The sequence below is a fragment of the Zerene cesonia genome, chromosome 14, assembly GCF_012273895.1.
Source record: "Zerene cesonia ecotype Mississippi chromosome 14, Zerene_cesonia_1.1, whole genome shotgun sequence".
Classification (NCBI taxonomy): Eukaryota; Metazoa; Arthropoda; class Insecta; order Lepidoptera; family Pieridae; genus Zerene; species Zerene cesonia.
The window spans coordinates 5,210,793-5,233,284 of record NC_052115.1 but is presented as its reverse complement, the minus strand read 5'-3'; the positions used below and the strand labels follow the sequence as shown (position 1 = coordinate 5,233,284).

Here is a 22,492-nt window from a genome sequence, read left to right as displayed (position 1 = left end):
AGAAAAACGGGTGTGAGTTACATACATACATACATACAAACATACAAGTGAAGCTAATAAAAGCGTGTTAAAAATGTGATGGTTGTGCGAAAGATATTTATGAAAAAACACTTAGACACACTGAGAAAATAAGTCTAAGTTATTCTGTTCGCCAAGCACATCATACACAGACAACAACTGGCAACAAACAACACTTCCGCCGACACAAAACTCGAGCGTTTCGCATTCTGTCCTGAGTCCTGACACAGTTTGAAACAAAGTGGTTGAAAAGGTTCATTCAATAAACTTCGTGGACTCTACAGAGGATATAGTTGGCTTTACAATGACAGCTGGATTTAAAATATTTTATCGAGCGGAAATCTATTTGAGAATATTGCGTTATACTAGCGGAATAAACGTTTGAAATTTTCTTAAGGCTTTGCAGTAGCAACTCACAATAAGCACATAAACTGAACATTTATTATTTGTACAATGTGTTCGCATTTTCAGATATACGCTACTAGCGGTCCGCCCTGGCTTCGCTCTTAGCGTTTATTTAACTGATAGCAGCGCTAAGGGCTCACGTGAAATCGATCCAGTAGAGTCTGAGGTTAACGCGGTCAAACAAACGCATAGATATTTCAAAATTCTTACCATTTATGGTAATCGTACAATATCTATCAACGATAATTCGACTAATGTCATTAATATTACTTATGAATAATATAGTAGGAATAGCAGTTACTGGGTAATTAAGTAAATGAAATTTTTAGAGCACAACTCATTACAATAAGCATTAAATACTTAACATTTTATTTAATAACGGTATATAGCATTAAATAATTTTGTTCTATTTTCACGCACATTAATAACATATGTATTTTAATTAAGTATCAAACAAAGTATATACCTAATTAATAACATTGAAAACATACAATATTCAAACACAAGTTATAAAAACAAGAAAAATTTAACACCACCTTTGCTGCTCTCAATTTATTATTCATTAAAACTTTCCCAATTACTTTCGCTTCTAAACGTTTAAATATTTTAAGAATCGTGAATATCTCAAGAGATTAATAAGGAAGTTGTAAGCTTAATACTATGCGGAAAATCTTTCTGGGACATTTATAATAGATTTTAAAGTGTAGAATAAGTACTTCTAAGCAAATAGTCTTGAGTTTTTTCTGTAGTTAAAAATGCCCGTTACAGTCAATTCTTATAATTTCTAAGTATATTTCTCAATAATAACTACGTATGAGACATAACTTCTTGGTCTTATTTCATACAGCTCAGTCCTGGCATCTTAAAAAAATATTTCCAACCTTCGCAGTCATAAAATGATTTAAGTATTCTTATACTTACGTACATATGTATTGGTTTGACTTTACGCAGTGTATACATGAGTTCACTGATGAATCACTATGTACCAATATACTTAGCAAGTTCGTGCATCATTCACGTTGGTTGGATGTAAGCAAAAGCTAAAAATAAAAGACTAATCACGTGTGTGAAAAATGTTCGGTTATTCGATTTTTATCAATCTTAAACATTTAATTTTTAGTTTTTTTTTTTTTAATAGCATTGAAATGCTTTATAAATGAGAAATTTTTTCTATTCTTTCAAAATTTCTCAATCTTAAACATATTGAAAACGTTCAAGAGTTGAAAATAAGTGTGCTATAAAGGTCAATTGTTAAATAATTAATTATAGTGTGGTAATATGAGCTGTTTTGAAACTATGTGTTGCTGTATATATAGATATTGTGAATAACATATTTTTAACTTAAAATGTAACGATAAATAGTTTACTTTACAGTAGATTCAGGATTTTTATATAAATTCAAAATCCACATAGGCTGTTGTTACGTTAATACACATATAATTTAGAGACATGTATCATAAATATTATCTTATCCAAATAAAGCATCTTGCATATTGACACGTTATAAAATGACCTGCATCTTGCCACCTTTTTAGTGAAGATATAGAGCCTCGATAAACCAGAAATACTCAGACCAACAAATTGTTCAATCCATTATATTTTATCCTATGGCAGTTAAAATAACACGCCGATCAATTTTTTCTTATTGCGCTTTAATTGGCTCGTAAATCGATAGCAGCTGTTACAGTAATTAATTTAGGGATCAATTATACAGAAATTGAAATAGGGGATGTAATGGAGCATGTCAGTGGTGTATTGAACAAATATTTATTGGTTGTTAACTTGTTAAACAATTAATGATGGGGAGCTTACGAATAAGGCTTAAGGGAAAGCTGAAACCCTAACGCGGACTTTTTCGTCCGTTGAAAGCTTTACTTAAGAAGCTTAGTTGTGACAGCCTAAAAAGAGCCGTTTTTATTACTAAGATTGTGTAATTTTACCTTAATTCTTTTATCTAATTCAGTAAACTTTAATTCATAGATATTGTTACTAAGCGGATCAAAAGCAACGCAATTTTGTTAATATAAGTTTTTACATCGCAGAAAGAAGAGATAATTAAAATTTTTAAGGAATATGGTAGACTTATAACTGCATTATGTCTACTCGACGTCTTGGAAACGCTTTATTTATTCGTATTTCACCTGTCTTTCATTAAGAACAGGTTCACCGACACTTGACGGTCTCATTCATTAAGCAAACAATAACTTACATATCTTTACGTCCATTAAGAACTTCTTTGAATGTGTTTTTATCCGAGTGGACTATTCAGTAAATTTTAATTAGGGACGAAATAAGAAGGGAACACTACGTGGTTATGTATGTATAATTTAGATTAAATTAAACGGTCTTCTGTACGAATTATTTATACGTTTATGTTTATTTAACAAAAAGATTACGTATATTAATAATTAGGATATGTTAAATAGATCGAAACGACTGGGCGCAGTCAAAAATGAGGCCTTTTGTTATTTTATGATCGAAGAGAGCCCTATGTTTCGACACCACCGATAATGTACGTACATAGTGACTTATGGAGTGTGGAGGCCGGTTATATGATGTCATCCGTGTCGGTCAATTGTCGCAGCGCCGTGTCACGTTGCGTAACTATTTCAATATTTTGACTTGCTTTCATTCACTTAAACGAGTTGCTAGTCTACATACATTTGCATGTATCTGTATGCTTTAATGCTATTCAATCAATTACTGTCCGTATACTGCATGGATATTAGAAATCATTTATAGATAAAATTGTTTAAATGAAGCAAAAACAACTGAACGTCAGACGTACGTACGTGTTATCGCTATCGGAATAATAAATACAAAGTCGGCTCTGTAAATGCAATGCACGGCTGAAGTTATGCGAGGTTCTTATAGTGTGGTCTTGTAAGATATCTCGCATTACGTATTACCTACTACTGCCGCAGTCGGGAACTTAAAATGTTGTACTATGTAGAAATGTATCGAAATTAAAGTATTTTGCAATCGTTCAGGAGAATCATACTAAGAGTTACATAATAATACAGAACCATGAGAGAAAACATGAATGCAAAATGATAAATCACTATGTTCTTCCATAACACATCCATACAAACTTTCGCATTTATAATATTAGTAGGATATTTTGTTAATATGGATAATGTAGATAACTGTTATTATAAAAGATAACCAAAGTATATTAATACCGAGAACTCAAGTTTCACATTCGGTAGGTATTACATTTTACGATCATATTATTGAAGGTCTTTGCATGTAATTTAAAATTTTCACAACTATTACAAATGACACGTATTGCTGATAGCGAATGGGTGTTATATTACGAGTACAACGGCAATTATAATTATATAATTATCAGGTTAAATTTATAACCGAAGTAAGAGAGAAAACCGAGAGACTAAATTTGTCGTTTCAGAAACGAGGGAGGGTCACAATTCGATTGCATACCAGAGACGTCGGTGTTTTGAAAAAAGAAAAAGTATTCGTATTATTTGTTCGTTTGACTCGATTTAAATGAAAAAATTACACGGCTTGTTTAAAAACTAATTTTAATCTGTTTTAATACATTTAATTTAAAATCTTGCATCGTGAAAGATGTTTCCTTTTTTAACCCAATAACATAGTTATAAGTAGCCTATAAAACTAATTCGTAGGTGCACCTCTAGATGTGATAACGAAAAATATGGGTAAAATAAATACTAAAGTTATTTGAAACTATGCACATAAGACATTTTATAATAAGAAAGCATATATATACTTAATCTAATCACCGATTTAATATATCCATATAGATGTTGAGGAAAATAAATGAGACGAAAAATAAATTGCTTATTGATAAATAATCAATGTAATCGAATAAATAGCTGTAATAAGCATTCAATGACGCGTAATATGGACCGCACGCTTAATTCAAATACATGAACACAATTCCTTATAAATTATTGACGACTACTGCATTTATATGATGCCAATTAACTCTTATTATTTTCTGACGCAGCAATACTGTATCTAGAGCAAACTCAACATTGTTCAAATCATTATTCGATATCGTCCTCGATTCGTATTCTTTTTAGGAATTTAAAATAAAAATTGGGAGATTTTGTTACATACACAATAAGATCTAATGTAATCTGTTAACTGTAAATATACAGTTCAGCCTCTCAGATGTCGGCGAGATCAAACTAGAAAATCATCGATGCTTATCGCTTGATTAAATGAAATAAGATTTCGTTATTAACCTCCGACTAAGGTTCGTGTGTAAAACGGGTTAATCGAGTTAGATATACTAATCTAATTTATACGCTACTAATGCACTAAGGTTCCATAAGGTTAAAGGGTTAGGTGGTCACGCGATTGTTTCGGTATGTGGAAACTACTTACATGTATGTAAGATTTGTTTCGAAGAATCAGAAGATCGTTTAATTTTTTAGTTTTATAGCATTGAAATGCTTTATAAATGAGAAATTTTGAAAGGAAAGAAAAACCGTAGCAACGCCTAGCCTCTCGGCCACCCATGATCCCACCAAGAAACGCGGGTTCGAATCCCGCCTCGTGATCAAACTTCTTTTCTATTCTTTCAAAAATTTCTCAGAAGATCGTTGTTAAGAAAGCAATAGTATAAATATGATAGTGTTGAAATAAATTAGAAAGATCACAACGTTATGAATGGCCGTAATGACGGAATATTGGGAAATATTCAAGATCACTTTTACAGACATTCAATAGATACAGAGCAATCTTAAATGTTTTTACTCGCTAGAATAATTGCTGCATTTTGCATTATTCAACACAAAGCAATTAGTCTGTGCACACGTCGCGCCATTTTTTTATGTTATAATAGAAAAAGTTCGTGATCAAGGAGTCAAGGTTTTGGATTGAGCCTCAATTGCCGCATCGGTAGTCGCGTACTTAATTGCCTTCAGCACTAAAAATTCGAGCATCGTTAGGTTACGCGTAGTTAAAGGGGTTGGAACTAAAACTAGTAGTGTGCTTACATACAATGAGAAGTATGGATTGTTTAGTGGAGATAAAACGAAAGAAAAAGCTCGGTTGTTGTTCTTTATATAGGTGATCAATGCGTATATGTTATCTAACATCTAGATTTCTAGCTCGATTTGGAAAATCGGAGCCAAGCAGTTTCGTTTATCGTTGAATTAGAAAATAAAATATAAGGTTTGCAAAGACGCAGTTTGTTATCATACTTTATTAAGATAATACAAAGCATTACAAGCGAAACGACATGTTAATTTCAACCCCTTTACAATTCGCATATTCGACGCAAAGATACAAAATCTCGTACCCCATAAATAAAAATAGGCTTCGTTCTCGCAGTTATTGCAGGCGTTGGCAGAGCAGCTGGCTGGCAGCCATTTTGCATAACTGCCAAATATTAGCTTAGTGTGGAGTCAGAACTACCCAACCCACTGGGTACACATTTTTCTACATTTGAATTCGAAGCCTTCGCAACATGTACGTTTTCAAATATTTACCCAGTTTATTACTTTTATTATGAACCTGAACCTAAATGCTTTTAAAATACCGGTATTCTGTTTCTATATAATTATATATGAGAACGTACAATCCAATTGGATTGTACGTTCTCATATTTTGAAATATATTAAAATCCATATATGATGCTGAAAGCCTATTCAAATTCTTTTAAGATTCGGTCAAATATATTTTATTTCGTTACATATACACAAGGTGAAATTATAATAACTCTTTTAATAAGAGTAAACCTTTAAAATTGAAACAATTTTAATACCAAATTGAAGAGTTTTTGTTTTGCAAAACTAAGGCAAAACCAATTTATTGTATTCAACTAGGTGCATATATATAAAGATCTGCAGTTGAAACAGACGTATTGAAAGCGGCATAAAACGATAGAGTTTTGGTCACTACGCGAGATTCACTTTGATTTGATTCAGTACTGCGTAACGACTTTTAAATCGATTTTCAGTATTTATTTACGGAATTAAATTGAAATACATTTAAACAGTTTTAGTTAAACAAAATAATAATACGTTACTTGAAAATTCGTGAAATTTTCCAATTTAGAAAATAGGTCATGTACTACCTTTTCGTAGAACGTTGATTTTTAATGTTTGCATTTTTATTGGACGTAATAACAAAATTTTAGTTCATAATCAGCGGTCGAATTGGACTAATCTTACCTACTAATAGTTTAATGTTAAGTCACAAAACATTGTGACTAGACAACGGATGTATTTAAAAACATGCAAATACCTTTTACATTCACAGATAATTACATTGTAGATCGATAAAATTGATAGGTACGTATATAACCGTAGGTATAGATAGCGTGGTCGCACATTGTGTAATTGCCGTTGAATTTTAAACTATATTCATTATACTTTTCGTGTACCTAATTAAGCTGTGTAAATGTGACATGTTTGAGTTTACTCATCAACGTAATATATACGAAAGCAATCATTGCAATGAATTCTGTATGTCTCTAAATATGTATTACCGACAAGCTTCAATCTGAGTTGCCTTTACTTTCTATATACAGATATTTTGTATTAGATGTTTGTATAAGTGCTGCTGTTTAATAGCAAACAAGTTGGATTGTTATGATCATGTCTAAGGTTAAAATTGTTCTTATTCGCTGAGGGAATACGCTTTCCGTCTGCTCTCTCTTTGAGATAATACGATTTCGCTGTTAAACATTTCAAGCTAATTGTTGCGAGGTAATTATATACATTACCGCTAAGTAAGCAAAAACAAATAAGGACGGCATTTACTGTTGTCTCACATCAAAATAGACGAATCTATTCGTATGTTATTTGTTAATGTATTTAGTGTAATCATATATTTATATGAATGGTACGGATACCTATTAAAACGACAAAGTAAAGCGAAAATTGACACTGTTGATAAAGAAATAAATTGAATTTATCTACACGTGCCGATCTCTACGGTTGGCATTTTTAGTGTAACACTAAATCGTATAAACATCACCACCTGTTCCTAAATAAAATAGATGCCGGGAACAATCGATATAGCGGATGCGTGAGGCCCGGAGATCTCTTCGTCGAGTTGCTATCGATTTTATGCTTCGTCAGCTTGACACGATGAGAATTGGGGAAAGATTCGATTTATTCCTTCCCACTCTCAGCTAAGAGGATTGAGTAGTTCCGCTTGCATTAGGGGCAATTGTTATTGGTGCTGAATTTTTAAGGGGCGAAAGAAAACCGATTATTACCTACTAGCTATAGTTTTGTGCTTGTATGCGACGATTGTGGCGTTATATTTTTCAAAATCATATAATTGTTATACAATTAAAAGAAATGAAGGAATTCAATACGCAATTTGGAAAATATTATCAACGCCACATATAAGACTTAAATAAATATTGTTTTATAAATAGTAAAAATTAATTCTATAATTAATCTACGTACTCTAAGTGATTGAAATAGAATTAATTGAATACCAACGCCACTTATCAGGATGTCAATGATTTAAACGTTGCGGTTGTATTTCAAATTTTCTTGACAATTAAAAAATAAATGAAAACAAACACAAGTAGGTAAATACCACATTACACAAACATTCCCGTTTCCACAATACAAGATGTCAGAACAAATGAAACACATTTTCGACACATGCTTGCAAAGGCAGAATGCTCGGATTTGTTCAAATATAACAAAGCCCTTTCATGCTAAGGATAACAAAAATCTATTTCTATATATATTCATTCTTACGGCATAAAGGAATAAAGTAATGATGTTAAGGTTATGTGAATTCTATTCAGTTTTGTAAATCAATGTATTAAGACTTAAAAATAGACACTGAGAGCTTAGATTGGATTTTGATAGTATAAATTAAATGTCTTTAATCTAATTGAGCAATACCTAAATTTTACAAAAGTAATTTTTAATAAGTATTGTTTAGAATAAAAAATAAAAGAAAACACAAATTAGGTATCCGAACATCTTATATATTTTACAGAACAATAACCATAACGTTTACGAGCAACTTTTCTTTATATCATATTACATTCCCTGTATTCCTTACCCTCATATGGCTCTAGGAAACCTGGTTTTATTATATTGGAGGCATTAGGACTGTAATTGTTACAACGGCAATCCCGTATTTCCTAGCTTTTGAGAAACTGTTCAAGAAATGCTCTCTCAAATAAATGGCCAATACGGTACTATAATAACTTCAAATTGATATGACTCTCATCAAAATTTCGTCCCTATAGTATTAACCGTTTTGAAAGAAATATCGAACCTCAAACGTTCAACAATATTACTTTAGAAAGTCTCACTACATCGAGAATAAGTAGAATATTTTAGTATAATTTCATTTATTTATGGAATGGACTTGTTGATTTAGACTCAATTACCACTTAACCTAAATGTGATTTATAGTAGGTACTATTAAAGTCAACGTTTCTATAAAGTATGAGTGTTTTGTTTTACCAGAGGTTAATATTGCCATTAAACTGCATTTGACATGCATCGTTGCGACCACGCTTTATAAACTACCGTTAACCGACCATCGCCAAAAGTGCAACCAACGATATTAAAATGAAATTCATTTATTTGTACATATGGAATGTGAAAGTCAAATGAATGAATCGTTTTCGGCATCCTTTTTAAGTTGAAGCGTGTTAATTTTACGTGACTTTTAGGTGTAATGTCACATTTAACAGTGTCAGCCGCCACATAGTACGATAACTAGTGAGATAAATAATTGTAGCACTAATACTAATTTCTGTTACCTTTCTACGTAGAAAACCAACGGTTATCAATTCTAGGAAACGTTTTATATTTTAATATATAATAAGGTCAGATCAATCAGATGTTAGGAAAATACAGTTCTTGTATATTATCGTTAGTTTTAATTTCGACGGTTGAAATGATTGGAACAGTTAATTTAGATAAGGTGGCATTAAAATAATTGAATTTTATCGTGTTTTACGAACCTTTTATCTATAACTTATTATTATAACAGCCACACAACTTTTAAATCCCTGATATTTTCTGTTTGGCTTATCTGTCAGTTAATATAATAATAGTTGCCTATGACACTGACAGACAACGTCGATTTCTAGTGGTAAAATAATTTTTAAAACCGGTTCAGTAGATCCAGAGATTACCCTAATATCGTCATATACTCTCAAATCCACAAACTTTACCTTTCTGTATCATTAGTATAGATTCATTATTTATTTTCATTTTTATGATAATTGTTGAGAAACCAATTATGTCAATTAGGTACTAATCGACTTATAAGAGTAATAAGTACTTACTTTTAACGTTAAAACTGTGCTCATAACAATATAATAAAATGTACTCATTAGATCATGACCTCAATAAAAATAAATGCATATTATTAATATTCAGTATCATAACGTGGTTTTCTGTTGATTTTACTCATAAGTTGAATCATGTCTACTCAGAAACCTAAAACACTTTTTGAGGAAACTTTGTTGAATATTATTTGAGTTTCGATTTCGGAATATGTGTCTTCAATATTCGCAATACGGCGTATATCCTAAGTTGATCTTATTCATCTATCCACTGGCCAATTTCCTCTACTTCCAAGTGGTGTATCGTCTATGAAACATACATGTAGGTCCTTACATCGATAATAATCGAACTAGGAATTATTAAAACGATATCACGCAAGCTAATATACATCTTCAGTTCAATAGAGAAATAGCGCATTGTGCGTGCATTTTTTATGTTTCAAATATAGAAGAAAAACAACATAAACCCGTGCTGAATGTTGCGTGTGAGATGACATTCGATAATTTAACCAACTTTTTATGGCTCGCAATAAATATTTCACGTCGTAAGTTCAAACTACTTCTAAACATGTAAATGATGACGTGGTCTAAAGAGGCTTGTAATTACCTAAATACAGCTATTATAGCAAGATAAATAGCGCACTGTCGTTGAGCTTGGCATAAAAACAAAAGAGGTTCTGATTGATAATGTGCCGAGTGCTAAATGAGAACCTGGCCAAGGTTTACAATTTATATACTTCAATTAAAAGAAGGACATTAATTTAACACGGCAGTATAATTTTCATAATCACCGACCTATTAAAGGACTTAAGAACCACTTATTAAAGACTTTGATAGCATCGTGTTGGCAAAATGAGGACTATTGGGTAATCCTTGTTCATATATTAAACTAACTCGATAGAAATCGAGCTTTTGCACCTTAATAGTGTCTAGTGTATTCCATAATGTGGAATCCCGTAAATCATGATACACCCCGCAACAACGGAAGAATGGGCATTGACCGGCCATCTACCTGATGTACAATCATTCACTTTAACTGTGATTGCATAAATATAAATAAAACATTTAATATTCTAACGTTTTTAACTCTAAATGGAATTTAATAATAATGGAAATAATCTTTCTACAACTAAAAATGCTGATATAAGCTTTATTTTATTTAGAAATAAACAAAAAATGAATCAAATTTATGTCACATAAAATAAATCCAAGATTGACTGCACCGAACCCCGAGTGTGATATTCCCTCTCAATTTATGAGAAGCCGGGAGCAGTTCTCAACGTCAATTTTATTAGGGGTGCGAATCAATAGCCGACCTCGCTCATCAACCCTCTCAAATTATTACAATGATGATTACATTACCATAATGCATTATTTGACCGCATTTAAATTGAAACATTACAAATTACAGTAAATCTTATACAAACATCAGACAAACGTACCTTGAAATGAGCTGGAATAGGGGGATATTTGTTCCAAATGCACTGAGAACACTTAGTAGTAGCAAGTTCACAAATAGTCACTTCACCGCAGTTAACATAGGACACCGACTGATACGTCTACCGTCGCTGACGGGAGGGAGGCAACTGCACTCGCTAGAGTATCCCCTCTCCCCGCTTCTTACGCACTTGTATGGTATAGCTCCCTTGAGATCAGCTGAGTATCCTATATTATTACACCAAACATTATGACAATAATGATATGCTAAGTATCTCCAATGGCTAATTAACGTTGGTAAATATAGGCGAAACAGTATATTGTTTTTTCTATTAAATTATCAACTATGTTCGTTGCATTGCAGTTCATGGGTACCTTTTCTGTAAAATAAAGTGTTATTTGACAGGAAGGTATTATATGCGTAGTAAGAATTAAGATAAATATTTACGATTAAATAATGTTCCTTTCCTATAAACTATATCTGTATATCGTTTATAAATCTTAGGGGTCTGAATTCTAATACTTAAAAGGTAATATTGAATGCTTTTTAGATGTTATGAATAAACACATTTTCGACGAACTAAAAATTCTATAAATGATAGTATCGTAATATATCACATCAATCGTTCAATAAGTGAAGAAATTGCTTCGTAAAATTTCTAATATTCCAAATAGAATGTGTTAAAAATATCAACGGCGCGACTCAAATATTAATACAACAAAGAAACAGTGATTTACGAGACATCGGTATCTCAAAAGAAATTCTTGAAAAGGAAGTGAGCATTAGAGACAGTCACGCAATTATACTCGTCCAGGCAAAGAAATGTCGCAACGCGTAAAGTGTGAACGATCGCAATTACGAACAACTTGTCAAATAGTATTATAACACTTGGCTTACTAACATACATCGTGATTCTAGACAACTACGAAACTGTTTGAGCTCTTAACATTTAGAATTATTTCTATCACAGAAAACAACATATTATTCATGGTCACTAATCGCGCTTATATAGTACTTGTCCTTAGGGAGATACCAGTGCTAACTGCGTGTCCAGGTGAAACAGTGATTACAGAAAGTAACAGGAGCCTAGTGACGGGCCGCGTGAAATTACGAAGCTAAGGCGACGGAGCTTTTCATTATCAACTCTGCAATTTAGGTCAGACATCGCAGAGCAAACAAGATCCAAGGTACCTACGTGAGTCTTGATGAAATTGTGTATGAGGAAAAGAACGATTTTGGTTACGCAAACAGAATGGTTTTAATTGCATATTTACGTTTCTTCTTTACTTATCTTTTATGACAAGCCCTTATGAAACGGAATATTTCGAAACGGAGAGGTGAACTATGAAAGTCATTAGCTTTAATTAAAACACATTTAAGCTCATTATAAATTTAATTGTGAAATGAATCCTTTACTTTAATACGTTCAATTTATAATTAAGAATTTAATTTCAGATTAGAGAGTATGGATTAGAAATGCGATACAATATCCATTGTTTCCACAATGGATAGACTAGCTTTAAGGTGCAACAGGTCGTAAATGTTGTGGTCACTAACACGTCAACTGTAATTACATAGCTTTGTTTTCTTAATACGTAACCCAATAGTGTTCGGTTAGAAGTCGAATAGTGTGCAACATTGTTCGAATTAGATGTACTCAGCTTGAATAAGCCAACATTTAAGCGAAGCAGTCGTTCGTTTATAATAAGTCGATCATTAAAGATATTTTATGGCGTTCGTTAAACAAGAAGCTTTTTAACTTATTGATTGTAATATAAACAAAGTATGGCTATTAACGTAGTTAAATGTTATGACATTGAGTAGTTTTTACAATATTCCTTAATGTGCGCGAAATATTACCGAAATTCCAAATTATATTTGCAAATGACACTTGTAGATAATGACGAAATTAAACTACTAGCGGAGTTATACGTTATTTGAATAAGACATTGAATAAACATTAATAATTTCCTAGAAAGGGCATCCCCTGCTTATAAATAGCTGTGACATTTTTTGAATACTTGTCACAACAGCAAGAAGGCTTTAATTGAATGAAATTATTACGATAAACATCAGCAGAGCAGAGAGATTAAAATATCTGCTTTCAAACATATAAGTTATCGTTAACAAGCCATGAGAAATATTATTTTTAAATAAAGCAATAAATGGTTATGTACTAGATAAACTTTGCTGGTTGAAAGTTTTTTAATTATGCGAAAATTAAACGAGTTCTGGAGACCAAGTACGAATTCCAGCACTAGTAAAAGAAAGTTGGGAGGTTGTGCGAAATTCGCCAATCAAAAACAGTCGTACAATGCCAAGAGCTCTTCAAGATAAGTCATATTTTAAGTTATACAAAAGAGAAATAGTAAATTACGTGCCATAAACATTATTAATAAACGAATTCTATTAATATATTCCTATGTGAAGTGTAAGTAAAAATATAAATCTCAAACAAAAATGTTATTATATAAATATTTTTTTTATATGCCCCGCCTTGAGACATATTTTACGAATTATCTATTCCCGCTAAACTGTTAAATAACATTAATTAACAACTAAACGAGAGACTAAGACGAATAACTTGACTTGATTTTACATTTTATGACTATAGGATAGTAACAAAAATCATTCTATAGTAATATTTATACACCCAAATAAAATATAAAGTTTTATATAATTTTAAACGAAATATTTCCATAGATGGATTTCGAGCTGCGCCGAGATATAACGTATGTAACATCGCTTTAATTTCCTTTACAAAATGGAGATTGCAAACGCTCCTCTTCATTTTCTATGTTGGTTATCTAAGCTGACTGCTATTACGCAACACCATGTTCTCTGTTTCAATAAACATTGTCCTACATTTTAGAAAATTTTGCTTATAGTTTACATTTTATACCATAATCTACTACTAATAACTATTTCTAATTAAACATATTATACGCTATTATAATTATATAGAAAGCATCAAAATAAGTCTAACACTGTTCTTTAAATATTTAATTTTTGACTTGTTTCACGTTTGACAAGTTTTCTTGTAATGTACTAGAAATAGGAAACATTATATTCGATATTCATGTTACAAATTGAAATAGAAGCCATTATATAACTTTTGCGCCGCGTAAATCAATATATCTGGGGTAAGGAAAAACAGACCGCTTTCGTGTTTCAAGCCCGGCATATATTTCTAAACAAGCGGATAATTGCGTAGGCATAACAACAGAATAAAGCTCAAGTCTCTGTTTTATAAATTAGTTTAGTGGAACTATGTATTATGATTAGGATAACTTCTGTATTCTGATTGTTCGCAGGCTACGTGGTCTTGGGATTATCCATCAATTTTTAAAGAGCATTCGTTATTCTGCTTTGCAGATGAATACCTAACAACATAATTTGAGTACGGGAAAATGTGAACTGCCTGAATGTTTAGTTTTCAATTTCACGTAGATGACTAGAAATATTTACTCGTATCATGAATTTCAAGTATTTTGCTTTTAAAAGTAAAATAATATTTGTCTTTAATGCAGATGCATATATATTATTTTTCGAAGAGCTTTATCGTGCCCGTTTTTCACCAGTAGAAGTGAATAGGAATAGCAACTGTATAATAATTCCAAGTCAAAATCTTTATGAAAATTTATTTCACCAAATTATAATTACTTTCTCTTTCTCATTGCAGGTTTAGTTTGATTATTTTAAAGTACATACTTAAAAGCTGCAGTTAAAGTATTTTCGATCACATTTTATAGCAGCTGCAGTATCCACACTTGAACATCAAGTATTTTTATCAGATACGTAGGTCAAGATGACCTTTCTTTATATCGAAAAAACTTAACCTCGATAAATTGTGCATATCTCCTATACGGTATATTAAAAATGTACTTGTGTCAGCTACGTAACATTTTTAATATTCCTCCTTCAATAAAGATGTCGGAATGCCACGGTTTGTGCCCTGCGGTATACATTTTGTGAATATGTGATTTCATATTATTAGTAATGACGACATATGAAAAAGATACGTAATAAAAATGTTTCAGTAATAAAGCATACATTTACAAAAGATAACATGGTTTCGACTGGCGACCCTCGACGACAAGCAGCCAACATTTCCTTTGTTACCGTCGTCTATTCAGAAATAAAAATACATAACGTTATGTTAATTAATAGGGATATGTGGAACTGGGTAGGTGGAAATTTAAACAGAAATAAAGCGCCCGTTTGTTTTCACAGGATATAAGATTAACAATGTTCTAACACAAACGTGGCTTTCTAATTATAATCCTGACTAAAATAGCATTCTAGTTTTTTTTTTAAACACATACAGAGTGGAATCATATACCTATGTTATACAGAGTGTTCCGAATGTATTGTTCTCTTCGTGCTGTTACAAAAAGCATTTTTGTTGTCTGAAAGGCAAAACTTATTTATATTATTTTATACAATAGATAAGTATTAAGGATAAAGATGTAATTCCTTACACAGTATACAATAAATTAAAATAAATAATCGACTAGTCAATCATGAACCGGTTTAACGAAATAATTTTATACGACTTCCCCGTGTTATTAAGCTTTGAGTGTTATTAATAGTCACTTACGGTAACCCATAAAAATAATGCTTATCTGATCCGTCAGTTGTATATCCGAGTATCAGTGAATCATCTCAGGCGATGCGTATAGTAACAGGTCAACGGCATTTGCCAGAAATAGCTTAGGTTCGTGCTCCTGGTTTGCATCACTCGTCGCGTTCAACTAACAATCCCTTCTGAAATCTCATTAATATGTCAACCATCAATATACCAAGTTCACACATGCCTACCAGATTTATACGGAGCTTGTCCCATTTCTCGCTAGATGGTCCATGTTTTAAAAGATGCAGTTTAATTGACACAAGTAACGTGTTTGGACGTTTGATCGCGTGTTTTGAAACATAAAAGAGACTGTGTTTCATCACTTTCATGTCAAATTGCACTGCAAGACGGCAAGCTTTTTGATTCTAATCACATAAATCTAAGGCATAAAGGATTCATACAGTAAAAAGAAATGTTCGTAAGATAGATTACACGATTTATCGTAATTCTCAAAATTCAAAGCTATAAGCTTCGGGGAATATTTCATATATGAAAAGGCACGCAATAAGCTCGTAAGGTAACTTTTGATTATTATAAAACCTGTAGCATAATTTTAAAGATCTAGGCATATATAGGGACTAACAGACAGACAAACAGCGGGAAACGACTTTGTTTTATACTATGTAATGGTGCTACTGACATCATAAATAATTTTCATAGTCTTAACTGTATAGATAATAAATAATTTTCTTAGTGCATATTCGTTATACGTAAAACTGGGTTCTAGTAAAATGTTCAGTAGGTACTCTAATTTATCATATAGATTAAACCTCACCTTAGATCTAACAAGTCCCACAGCGCTTCATTACGGAATCGCAGGTCGCCGACCGCTGACCCATTTTAACACAATAAATAGGTGATAACCATCAAGCCGGCCATTTTCTCTTAACAATGTAACGTTTACATTCTTTCTTCCATTTCTGAATAAGCTTTTAGGAGACAATTCTTTCGAATATTTCGGCTACGAGTACAATTCGTACTATTTAGATGTTAAAATCGAAACTCGTAATTTTTGCCAATTTATAGTGCAATCAAAGTCAGATTTTATTTTAATAGAGTTTCAGTTATTTACGAATGCATTTACAAACCTTTATGTTATACAAGATATAAAGATAAAATAAATTAAATGTTGATATATTCACAATCTTTTAAATTACGTTACCAATTCAATAATTTCGTATAATATAACAAATGTAAGATTGCATTGTTTTCGATTCATACCCTATCTTGAGCTATTCTAGAGGAATAAGTATGATCTAACGTTCACCCTGACACACTATATCAATGCTTTTAAAATTAACATTACCAGCAAATTGAATGTGCAAAGCGGCTATGAGCTAATCTTATCTTCTGTTTATATGACGTCAATCCATCAATGTCTTGTGTCGTCTGACGGTGGCCTATGTATTAGTGGAAGTGAATACAGAATGGATTTCATTGCGATGTGTTTTTGCAAATAACACCACCCTATCCATTAAACTTGGAGCCATATGCGGTGCAAGTTTTGCCAAATTGAGCCGAGCTTTTAAGCGATGTTACGTTGCGTACCAATTTCGTAAGTAAACTTTTAGTTTGGCAACAGTTTATGCTCTTTGCAATTTGTCAGTTGAAACTTCTCGGTATATGCTTTAAAATTATTTGTAGTTGCATTTGTCTTCGTCGCTGTGACCATGTACCTATATAGTAAAAAAATATATACATTTATCTGACACTGCATTCAACCAAAAATGTTAATTATTAAATTAATTTAGATTGTTTTTATTTTGGGCCATTCAAGTTTCCTCTATATAATAATTCAATAATTATAAGTTAAGGAGTTAAGATAATCCAAGTATTATTTAAAAATTACAGATATGAAACCGAAAGACGTCGCGTGAATAATGTGCTAACATATAATTTAAATTGGAGCACAGAACATAAATCATTTTGAAACACTAACTCTCAAAACCTATTGTATCAAATTAAAAAACGTTCTTTTATGATTAAACCAGCTGTTGTAAGTTTAAAATTCTTGCCCATAAGAGGAGCCAGCGTGAAGAGAGACGTAAACAAAAATACACAATTGTTTTATTGGTTTCCCGAACGCCGGCTGGTTTGCGAGCGACAACGAAACACGAGAAACCTCCATATGCTGCTGCCACAGAATAGCGGTCGCCGCATTGTCCAACTCTGAATATACTATTATTTCTTACGTTCATTGTGAAATGCATTACAATAAAAAGTAATCTGATTTCGTTTGTTTTACGCAAAATAAGCACAACGGTTACAAAATCGCATATTTAACAGGGAAGTTGCATGCGAATTGCGTGCGTCCTTATCAGGGCGGCGACCTTTCTTTGCATTTAAGGAAACTAGATTCGTTGTACGCGAATGGTTTAGCGAGGTGCTCATGAATGCGGATTCCCGGGCTCTCGAGACATCAGCTTTACAAACATGTACCTACTCCGTTTTTCTGTGCATTTACGCAGAGGCATTTCCCTGCAAATGAGCTCGACAACGAGCAAATATTTAAAGTAAATTTCTATGACAGGAAATCCGAAATAGGATTATATACAAAAGGCTGACAGAAATTACTTATAAATGTTGAAATTTAAAATATTGTTGCGTGCTTTTAGCAGTCGGTTCTTTTATGCTAACGTGACACGTTTGCAAATGTTGCAGATATGAATCTGTAATAATGCAGGCGTACTTGGTCGCTCGCGTCGCCCCTTCCACGGCTTCTCGGTAAAAAACAGGACGTAGCAACGCGACGAAATTAAAACTGTTGAGAAAACATTTCCTGCCTCACCTAAATATACGTGGACCTGCATACGCTGTGTGGGAAATGGTCACGTGAGCGTTAAGTAAAATGTGTAATACCCTAAGCGTGGCTCGAGCGAGGCACGTTCCGCCCATGCTATTCACAACCGGTTATTGTATGCAAACGAATGCCGGGACATTTTTCAAGCTGACTGCCGGATTAGTGATATTAGTAGGCGCTGTTTTGCGTTATTCCGAATCGTGTAGGTCTGAACGATAACGCTCAGTTATACGCTAATATTGCGTTTCAGGCCGGCTGAACTGCGATTAAGCCGCGCATAAATCACGCTTGTTAATGGATTTTATTTCTTATTTGGGTTTCCTGTCCATCTGTACGCTGTTTCTTGCATTTTACTTACATGGTATATAATATTAAGGATTTATATGAATCATACATTTGTTCTATCGAAACACGATAGGATTATTACTCAACTATTTTAGCCTAATCTTACATAATATGGAGCAGATTTTGCTAAAAACTATTACCATTACTACAAACTATAAATTCTGAAGAAAACAATGAAATCGTCCAATCCTGAATCAAAGTCAGGATTAGCCAGTAATGGATAAGACAAAGGCCCACTGATGACTGAGCTTAACCATTGTCGGTGGCAATTCAGGCGTTGCACCAATCATCGCGACCCAGATATTTGAATAGCTCACATGTAAACATTGCCATGAGTTTCATACACATTAATTTAAGCTAATAGAGTTGCTTTTTAATGTATCATTGTTAAATATTAATGAAATGAATTTACAAGGAAGTATTTTTATTTTGATAATTGTTTCATCTTTCTAACATCGATTTTATGATACACTGCCCCTCGCAAATTTATGTTAGCAGAACTTACCTAATCGAATAAAGTCACACAATTATTTCTACCACGTCAATGAATAATGAAAAAGAAATAAGAAACCGAAAAAATAACAGACTATTACAATAAAAATCAACATTTGAAATATTGTAACAAGAAAGTTGTATAATATATATAAATTATTTGCTCTTCCATAATGTAGACATGATCGTCAAAACACTACCTAATTAGTTCAACGTTAACGTATTCACTAACTGGAGCTAGAATACTTACGTATCTAGAGTGTCATTGACCTCAGCTCACTTGCGATCGAATTGATTAAACGATATAACGTTCATAGATACCCGCTTTTTAATTGCTTTTAATTTCTAAACAGCGATGCGCTGAATTGTCACCACGATGCTAATATGTTGACGCCCTAATTGTTCTTCCTAGATACATTATACATTTACAAGTAATGATTACTACGCACGTTTTTTACTGTTGCACTATAGGAATTTCTATGTCACAATTGATATTTTAATGATTCTTTATTGTTTTCGTAAGATATATTGAAAACTTATGCTAATGTGGTCATTGGTCGGTGTTTTAACAACGATAATAATTCATTACTGTCTACATTCCTTATTGCAGGTGCCTAGTTCAGTTGTATATGAACACACAATATATGAAGTAGACTTTACAGTTATAAATATGTCACACCGTAAAACACATGGATGTTACACGCATAATTTGAATGAGCAGGATGTCCCACACACGCTCAAAAGCATTCACTGGAGTTACAGCGAAGAGCCACTGTAGAAATAAAGCGGGCTAGCTATGTAGGTCTGGTCGACGGTAATTAGCTCAAGTGGAACAACGTATCAAGGGCTTGTTTCTTAGGGAGTTCTACAACTACTATCATTATAAGTAATATATCCATCATCGAACATTAAATTACACCATCATCTAGTTTAGTAAACAACATTGGAAGTTTGGGAGGGTTTCATAGAATATAACAATTTATATGCCAATTTGAAAGAAATGAAATATGTATAAAAAAAATTTAGTATATTACGTTATTATATCAATGAAAATTTATCTGCACGTGGTTTGTATAAATCATCGTTTATACATCAAAGATCTCAAAATAGCTGATGACTCAGGCGACCTAAAGCTCTGTGGAGGCAAAACAATCCTTCATTTGCTCTATTTGTAAACTTCGTCGAGCGTTGTGGTGCGACCCATTGAGTAAGCATTGTTAAAACTATGCTTGAAAATGTTTCGACAAAAATATGACCGAAGTATGAAATTTATATTGCCAAGGTCACGTCATCAAATCTATTGTAGGAGAATCATTAAACATTTTATTGTTAATCAAAATACTTTATTTTAATAGTGAATAAATGAGAGATAAAGGATAAATATTCACTATTAAATAATTATAAACCATAACTTTTATGTATTAAGTATCGATCTGTTGCAATGCAACTTGAAACGAGGTGCTTAAAATATTTAATACCACATGACTGAATCGAAGAACTTGATGCCATATTTAGACACAGACATGTTAGTAAAGCCGGTAGCGTCTAAAATGGTAGTTCTTAGAAAACTTGCTTCTAAAGACCTAACATTTTTTAAACTATACTAATATGAATCTATCCTTCTCTAATTGGACGTTAACTGATAGGAAAAAGTGAGATAGCAATTAACTTCGTGAGTCGGAACATAAATCTTTTTTATCTTCAAGAGCCAGTTTAGAGTTTAATTGTTCAAGCCGCGTAAAAACATCAGGAAGCGAGTGCAGTGAGCGAAGTTCGTTAAGAGGAAGGAATTTCCAATTTAAAATAACTTGACTGTCTTTACCATGCTTTGTTGTTGGCATCTAGGGGTCGGGTTAACAACTAATGCAATGTAATTCTTGGGCATAAACCAATGTAATGATAGATTTCATTTACAACGTAGATTGAAGACCTCAAATATTTAATCAATACGTATCAGGTAAAAGGGATCTCTCAAATTTGTTAATTGCGTGGGTTTAAATAATTTGAATAATCTTAAATGAAACTCAAAGAAATTGATGCGGACATAAGAAGTGATATAATGTGACATATCTGCCTTATCATTAGCTGCCAGTTGCCACTGTCACTGTTTATCTACCTCTAGGTCACAAGTCTTATCTTTGGCGATTGTCCAAATATACGGTTACTTCGTACGCGAGAAGCGCAATCGAAAGCGTTTATCAGACAATTAATTTGGTGGAATGCAATATTCGTTCATACATGTGCAATTAAAATCACATTAGAGAAAACTATAGTTGGAATTTATTTTAACAGCCTTTTAGTTCTGTATAACACGTATTAGGTTAATTTTAATGTTTGTAGTTAAAAAAAATCTTACATGTCTTTTTGTATCTTGGTTGTTTACGATTTTTTACTTAAGTGTTTTTAATAATTTTTTTAAGTTCATTCCATATCCGTATTAAATCTTTTCTGATCCATTTTCAACGATTACTTCTGCCTGATAATACTTTTCCTATGTCGCATAAATATACCTCAATAATCTCAACAGCACTCACTTTAATGTAAAAATTGTATTTGGCTTGCGCAAATACGATCATGGTTCCCCTTTCCGTTCTAGACTCATATATTTGTCCTGAATGAAATACTCGTCTTTCCTTTTATATACCCTAGCCTTGCGAGTTCTTAAACCCTTGGATATATTTAATGTAATGTCTGAGGTACTCAATCCAATAATTGTTAATTTAGCCTAGTAAAACAAGGTATCTTATTCGAAGCGGATTTATTTCAATGGCTCCAAAACTAAGTTACAAATTATTAACATAGCATGACTATACACTCATTTATGCTACTTTATAGAGAAAATATGTATTAAAAATTTCAACGACTCTTTCGACCATGAACTTTGGTAGGGGATATTACATCGTCGTGAGAATTAGAATAAAAGAAGACAAAGTCATTAAATATTCCTTGTGTCTGACAAAGTTTTATGGCTGTTCAGACATCGAGTGATAAGATTCTAGTAAAACTTCTTGCGCGAAGAGCAAACTTTGGTTGTACATATTTACATTTGACCGGATGTTTTAGTTAAATATAATGCGAATGCTACAT

The 22,492-nt window shown here is 32.5% G+C and overlaps 1 protein-coding gene across 6 annotated transcripts in view; it reads right to left on the bottom strand.

Annotated features, from left to right (window-relative positions):
• Nucleotides 1–22,492, bottom strand: part of LOC119831651 (dystroglycan) — a 63,082-nt gene that overhangs the window by 28,085 nt on the left and 12,505 nt on the right. For 2 of the 6 annotated variants that reach the window (XM_038355087.1, XM_038355092.1), the window contains exon 1: nucleotides 11,140–11,295. The exons of 3 other annotated variants lie outside the window; for them this stretch is intronic. The gene's annotated coding sequence lies outside the window, so the exon portion shown is untranslated. Of the gene's footprint in view, nucleotides 1–11,139; nucleotides 11,296–22,492 lie in introns of those variants that run through there. One more of the 6 variants, XM_038355090.1, reaches the window with a different exon arrangement.